Source organism: Magallana gigas, chromosome 9 (assembly GCF_963853765.1).
Source record: "Magallana gigas chromosome 9, xbMagGiga1.1, whole genome shotgun sequence".
In the NCBI taxonomy this organism is placed as follows: domain Eukaryota; kingdom Metazoa; phylum Mollusca; class Bivalvia; order Ostreida; family Ostreidae; genus Magallana; species Magallana gigas.
Window position 1 is genome coordinate 23,218,069 of NC_088861.1, and position 7,965 is coordinate 23,226,033.

Genomic DNA, 7,965 nt, shown 5'->3' on the forward strand with positions numbered 1-7,965 from the left:
TTTTGATATAAGTTCAGTTTGCTGTAATATCTATTTATCAAATTGCCTAGAATAAATAAATAAATAAATAATATATATATATATATATATATATATATATATATATATATATATATATATATATATATATATATATATATATATATATATATATATATATATACATCACTTTACAGCCAATATTGAAGTACAACTACTTTTAAAATTATTTTTTCAATCGTAGTTGGGATTGAATTTCTTTATAAATATTACTTTGTAAATAAAGATTGAAACACATTTGGAATTAAAGAAGGTGAATATCATTTTTTCAAATACTCCTATAAACGGATATCTCCTACAACAGTTTTAAATATAAGCAGTTGATGTCCGGTAGGTCAATTGCACATACATCACAAATGTGCATTTTACTTGAATTTTGATTTTTGATAATTCATGAAAATACTAGCAGTTTTTAGGCATTTTTTTTTTGCATTTTATTGCATGTATGACACACCTATTGTACGGATAACTACTCGTACATATTTCAAGGAAGGTAGTTGTTGTGTTGCTGATTAATAATACGTATATCAGAATTGTGCATATACTTATATCAGATATATGTTTATAACTTGGATTTTGATATTTGATAATTTATGAAAATTATACCATGCCTATAAGGTACTCCAATTGTACGGTTAACTCCTCCTACAGTTTACAAGACAGGAAATTGAAGTTTGGAAGGTCAAATGTACATTATCCAGAAATGAATATCACTTGGATTTTAATTTTGAATTGTTTTGAAAAAAAGCTGTTGATCATAGTCATTTTTAGCATATATATATAGCAAATAGAATGCGTCTTTATAAGGCTAACTCCTCTCCTACAGCTTGCAAGATAGTCAGTCGTTGTTTTGCAGATCAGTTGTACGTATATTAGAGATTTGATGCGCATATTACTTGGATTTTGATATTTGATAGTAAATACAATTCAAAATTGACAATTAGATCATGGATACTGTTCACACAAAAGAAAACCGGTTTGCTAGCTGTATTGACGCGTTTCTTTTGTTAAGCATTGCAAAAATGTTGGATGTCCTAGGCAATGTGCATGTGAATTTTCATGCATATTTATTAATGTACTCTATAATAGTAACTACGACTATCAGGTAGACATATTTTTAAGCATTTAATGTAAATATGACAACGTGCTCTTGTGACAATTCTGCATGAAAATAGATTTAATTACTAAAAGAAATGAAACAAATTCTCAGCTTTTCTAGAAATACAGAGAATAATTTAATACAAAATAAAGTATTATCACATGCATACAGAATACCTCAACACCAACAAGTTTGACAACATCGTGTATCACATATAATTCCTTTGGTTAGTAAATATAATTCTGTGTGCAAAAATTGAAAATGAAGGAAAAAGAGGTGAGCTCACATTATTTTGTCAATTACCAGTTGAACGGGTAGGGGTACATGTATGTGGTGGATTTTTTTTCCTGTAGAGTTTATATATTTAAAATCTCGTTAGTTAAGGAATCTCACTCCTTGCGCTTTGACTTTGATTTCATTGCGCAGATGTTCATTATATTTTGAATAATTATGATTTTATTAATTCAATCCTCACAGAAAGATCATCATTTCATAATTACGCAACATTCACAAAGAAAATCCATTTGAATTAAAAAAAACAAACTAGTTTTTGGGGGAAGTATTTTCTCGTGCGGAGGGTTTTTTACTCTAAAATGACAGAAACAAGCAATTTTAATTAATTTTCAATATACTTTTCTTTCTATTATACTATATTCATTATTCACATTTTTAACTTTTAATAGGTTTGTTACATGTTCTATAGGTCTTGTGAGACTTGTACAAAACTAAATTTTGAAAGAGTGATAGACTTTAGCATAAAATCATGCAAATATGTAGAAAAAGTCTGAATTATTTGAAGCAAAATTTAAAGAAAATTTTGCCTTTGAAGCCATATAGCTAAAATTTGACATCACTGCCCCCCGGTCTTATTATGTCAAAATAACACTCAATACATATATAGGAAAACTGGATTAATCTTATAAAACTCTTTATATTCAAAATGTTTTTATCAAAAATCAAACTATCATAGAAATTATCTATATTTTAAGTGGAAAAAGGTCGCACAAAATTCATGCAGCTTCGTACAATTTTTTTTTTTTTACCGGAATCCTTCTATTCAGTGTGATTATTGTGCATAATTAAAAGCAATATTTCAAGAAAAAAGTTTGCTTAATCAAAAATACGGACAACGAATCCTAATCAGGCGGAAATCGCATTTTTGGTGCAAAAATGTCAAATTAAATTGGCGATAACTCAGAGGATGATAACTGACCTCCCGTTATCTTTGTGTACTGATTTCAATAATATACTTCTCAAGAAATTTTTGATACAAGAATATTGAGGAGTGGGATACCTTAAATTGTTAACTAGAAGAAAAAAGTTCCATTAGCGAAAAATTAGCTGGTGTTTTTCCCCCCAATTTTTTAGTCCAATATCCACTAAACACACAAATCAAAAATTGTCCGTTTTGTTTTAGTGTCTGTATTGATTGGACACATTTTTTTTTACATGAAAGTCAAGATTCAGTAGCTGATATTTTATCATTTAGTTCATTTTACCTTTCGAATAAATATTATAATAATTTGCAAAAGAAACGTTGTCAGATAACAATATGACCAATGTTTATTCATGCTTTAAGATAAATATCTTAAACTGTCTAAAGTAAGTTATGTCAATTTGCTGGAGAAATTATGATAACGCTGGAATTTAATATAAATATAATGTATACGTCAGAAACAATGTCAAGTTTATATTAAAAGTGACAATCGTTGTAATGAGAATAGGATAGGGTGGTGTATGATACATATGAAATAAATAACATGTTTTTGTTTAGCTAACACGAATACCTGACAGTAAAAACACCAAATAATCTCTCTTTTTTCACCTTAGAATAATAATTTAATCTAAAAAAGAATATGTAATGAATATATGTTCGTCAAATGTGCTTTCAACTTCTAAATAATGTCTGCATACTTTCTATTTTCAATAACTATATGTATTGTTGAATCATTGATACATGTAACCATAGTTAGAATGGTTAACAAAAGTTTTAAAGTTTAACTTTCATTTTTATCGTCCAACATTGAGACTTTAAAATACCTTGAGAAAAATCATTCTGTTTCCTTTTCATTAATTTTTGTTTCTGGCACAAAGTAATGTAATTGTTTTCTACACTTTACCTAGGGCATGAAGAAATGTATTCAACACTACGTTAGTCAACCAAATGGCAATCAAATGACGTTAAATAAGGCAATGTTACTGTTATGTATCAGTGCAAAATATTCCATAACATATGGACCCCATATTAAGGAGCTCATTTACACGTCATTTCGTCTGGATCATACCGCTAACAAAGAAATACAAGACTTAAATAAACTAACAGAAGAATTTTCTCACAATATCTCGTAAGTAAAAATTATTTTAATTGCATTTAATTTATTTCTTAAAAAAAAACAAGTGCTTCTTTCTTTCTTTTTTCTTTCTTTCTATTATATATGTGACTATTGATTGTAATTGTCAGGCAATGCGAGGCAGCTTTGCGATATGCCATTCTCTTGGAGAAAGAATCAGACGATCCAACATGGATGTGCTCCTTACCAGTATACCATTTTTTGTCACAGCAATGTAAACCCTTTCAAGACATACCAGATACTTACAAATACAGCGCTGAAAACCACAAATGGTGGGGTATAATGGATATCAAAGATACGATAGAATACCTAAAAGGAAAGACTAATTGGTCAAGGTATTAAACAAGCATACATGTATCAGATATAAAAATAATCCTGCTTACAAAAGAAGGAAATCTTTTTCAGAAAAAACATTGTTGTTAAAATGAAAAGGTGATTTTAAAAGTAATTATAATTCGGTAAAAATAAAAAAAAAAAATACTTGGGCAAACATCGTGTTACATGTAACACAACGTTTATAGAATCAAGAAGATCCGGTTTTGTTTCAAAATCTAAACTTGTATGACGTATCTATGTCTTTATAGAACGCCACAAGAAATGCTTCAACTACTTGCTCCAATGTTTGAAATGGACTATCTCTTACCTCGATCATTCGTAGCTGTTCTTAACATAGAGAGATTCGAAACTGCTGTTCGTGAAAAAAAGATTCCTATAGATGTTGTGCTTGCAGGAATTAACAACTTTATTAGAACAAACTCCATCTTCAAATCCGATAAAATGGAAATCGGAATAGTGGAGAAAATAACGAACAAATTAAACAACAAAAGGGAAAAGATCAGGAAGGTGAAAACCTAAATTATGTTTTTCAAAAAGTAAATCTCACAACACAAAATGTACTCTTTGAGACAGCAGCCTTGAGGAATATTTGTAATGTTTAAGCAGCTTGTTATGGTGGCATATCTCTGCCCCTTGTGTGCGAGTTATTTTTCAATTATTTATGTCGACATGCTAGATCAATATGTTGATATGCAAGATAGTTATGTCAATATGCAACATAACTATGTTGACATGCAAGAAAACAACAATCAAATAAGAGTTATAAAAAATTTCAAATATCGCCAACATGAGACATCCAAGATGCTAGATACGCTACCTATTGATGTCAACATGCAACTTATTTATGTTAACATGCAACTTCTTTATGTCGACATGCAACTTCTTTATGTCGACATGCAACTTAGTTATGTTAACATGCAAGATAAATATGTTGACATGCAACATATTTATGTCGACATGCAACTTGTTTTGTTGACATACAACTTATAAGTTGCATGTCAACATATTCATCTCGCATGTAAACATAACTAAGTTTCATGTCAACATATTCATCTCGCATGTCAACATAAAAAAGTTGCATGTTGACATAAATAAGTTGCATGTCTACATAAATAAGTTGCATGTTGACATAAATAAGTTGCATGTCAGCATATTTATCTTGCATGTTAACATAAATTAGTTGCATGTAGAAATAAAGGTACCATCTAGCGTCTTGGATGTCACAGGTGGGCGATATTTGAGATTTTTTGAGATTTTGTATAATTCTTATCTGATTCCAATTTTCTTGCATGTCAACATAATTATGTTGCATGTTAACATAATTATCTTGCATGTCAACATATTTATCTTGCATGTCGACATATTGGATAGAAAAATAACTTGCACACAAGGGGCAGAGATATGCCACCATAGCTTGTATATTATTGTTAAAAAACATCTGATCCTCAAAAGCAATCAACAATATTCTCGCTTGTTTCAAATGCGATAAATCTACGAATTACTATGAAAATATGAAAGTTCGTACATTAAATATGTTGATAATAGTATGGAATCATTTAAATTCGTGGAAGCCAGATTCCGTAGAATGTTTTTGTATGTAATGTATATGTGACCGCGTAGATTTTACGGTGCTAGGGAATTTTTCTGGATCTGCATCGGTCGTGTGCAGTACGAACCGGGCGAGGGAATGTTGGCGTAAGGGGTATAAGGTATAAGGTGTAGGCGCGCTGTAGGCCGCAAGGTAATAACGAAGGGTAGGTTTGCCGTAAGGTCCACCAGTATACATTTCCAGAGAAATAAATAGGCAATTGATGCAGAATTCAGTTTTTATTGGTCGAGACTCAACGATGGCAACATTAAACAATTTAAGAGACAGACATGTTACATATACAAACAAGTCGGATATGGCCAGTAGTGGCCTCCGGACTCAAGACTCTGTGTGAGTCGGACGTGGCCGAGGCTGGCCGCCGTATTCCAGACTACCGATTGACAATTGTACATAACTATATAAAGGAATTTGAACAATGACTAAAAATTGACAGGTGATGACATTAGTAAACTGAGTGAGAGGTTCACAGATATAAATAATTAAGTAAACTCAATGAGTCTTTGATGTCCAAGAAATGAAAAACTGATAATTGCACAATGTTGTTTTAAGAGATTAACAGTCCTTGAGATATGGCACTCTGTCTCTTTGAAATTGATTAAATCACATATAGAGTCCGAAAAGTGTCAATCGCTAAATAAATAAGTAACTTGGAAAGAATAAACTGTGAGAAAATATTACGAAACAGATGTTGAATTTTAAAAGTAAAGTCCAAAATAAAGTTATAATTGAACAGTGAATTTTGCACGGTGATATATTTTCGCAGGTGCGTCTGTTTTCAGTTTCAGTAAGAAATCTAACTCTTAAAATTTGTTTTCGTCGAGGATTAGTGGGGAGGATTCCACAGTAGTTTTTGTGTAGTGCTTACTAGTGTTACTAATACAGATTGAAATTTTTATACTAGCATTTGGATTTTGTAAAGACGCATTTTGACTTTTTCAAACCATAGTCATATTCATTGTGATATGTAGCCTTTTCATTAAAAGGACAAGTGTGTCATGCGATTTTCGACTTCAAATCCAAAAAATACAAGTAAACAAACCTAAAACTAAGTCTAAAAATTGTAAAATCCATTTAGATATAAAAAGAATAACAACTTGATACGACCTCGTTACGAGTAACGAGTAGGTCTTCCGTCCGATTTTTTTTTGCTATTTTAAATGATACCATGAAATATTGATACAATTTCATATTTAACACCCCCCCCCCCAAAAAATATTGGATAAAATTCCCTAATTACGTCAAACATGGGCCTGACGATGAGTTTTTTTTCAAACCGATAATGTAGTGTTCAACAACTTTGATTCTTTAATGCATAACAAAATATTTATCGTTTTTAAGTTATTCGTTATAGATTTTACGAGTCTCTTGGTCCCTAATTAAAGGGACCAGCCCCTTTTTCTTGATTTTTTTGGAAATAACTTTTGATTATCTACCACTTTTGTTATATATTATTTAACAAAATGTCAACTGATAAAAAGATACAGATCAAAACGTATGACAATTTTGAATGAAAATTCGTACCCAATTTTTGTGCCTAGGCGAGCTCCATGAAATGGCACCACTGGCGTAAAACAATATAATAGTGCACAACTTCAAACTATAGACTACCTATCCTGAAAATTTCGTATTCATATCTTTAGTTTCTGAGATCAGCTCTGCTTAAAATAGGTCGTAAAAAGATAGAAAATCAGCCGTAACTCGGTACCGGAAGTGACGATTTCAAAATTTCATAAAACGTCTAAAAATATGACCTCTGGCAATCATCTGTGAAAAAAAGGTCAAAATCGGCTGAATATTTTCTGAGAAATCGCGTGCACAAAATTTGTGGAAAAAAATAATATTAAGAAACAGAACGAAAACAATAAGGTCTTCCGTTGGAAACGGAAGACCTTAATTACACGCATTACGTTTTGGATTTAAAAGACATAAGGTTTAAAGTCATTTAATAGGTTAGTAAAAATATCAAATGCAACAAATAACATTAAAAAGTATTTTTTAAAATCCTATAGTTTTCTTAATAAAATGTGTTAATATATCTTTTATAAATAGCTAAACCATTGCAACTCGTATATAAAAGACTCAAACGACAACAATATGATTGCATAAAGTATGGCATTATAGGAATAGGAAACAGCATAAATATGCGCTATGTAATTACGTTTCTGTAGTAAAATTACAAGAGACTGCCTGGATGCATTAAACTTTACAAAATAGAATGAATGATTCTAATTAATCATTAGTTTGTTATGTTATCAAATATATTAATTAACTGTTGATAAAGTTTGAAGCAGTAAACTAATTTAAACAATATTTTATTCCTCTGGTCTTAAATATTGAATGTTGCTTTCTCCTTTGTCATGATTTGTAAATTTAAAAACATTGTTTACATTGATTTCATTCAAAACGCTGTTATAATTTAAACATTCTTAGGATCAGAAATACTCTAATTCAAATTTAGATGCATGCATTGTAATTTATGCTCTTATTTTTTTATTATATGCGTACTGTATCTTTTTCACTGAGCGTAATAA

The 7,965-nt window shown here is 30.3% G+C and overlaps 1 long non-coding RNA gene across 1 annotated transcript; it reads left to right on the forward strand.

Moving 5' to 3' along the window:
• Nucleotides 1-3,283: 3,283 nt before the first annotated feature.
• On the forward strand, nt 3,284-4,430 carry LOC136271158 (uncharacterized). Its single transcript, XR_010709008.1, has 3 exons — nt 3,284-3,483; nt 3,600-3,824; nt 4,074-4,430. It is a non-coding gene; the product is annotated as an uncharacterized lncRNA (long non-coding RNA).
• Nucleotides 4,431-7,965: the final 3,535 nt, after the last annotated feature.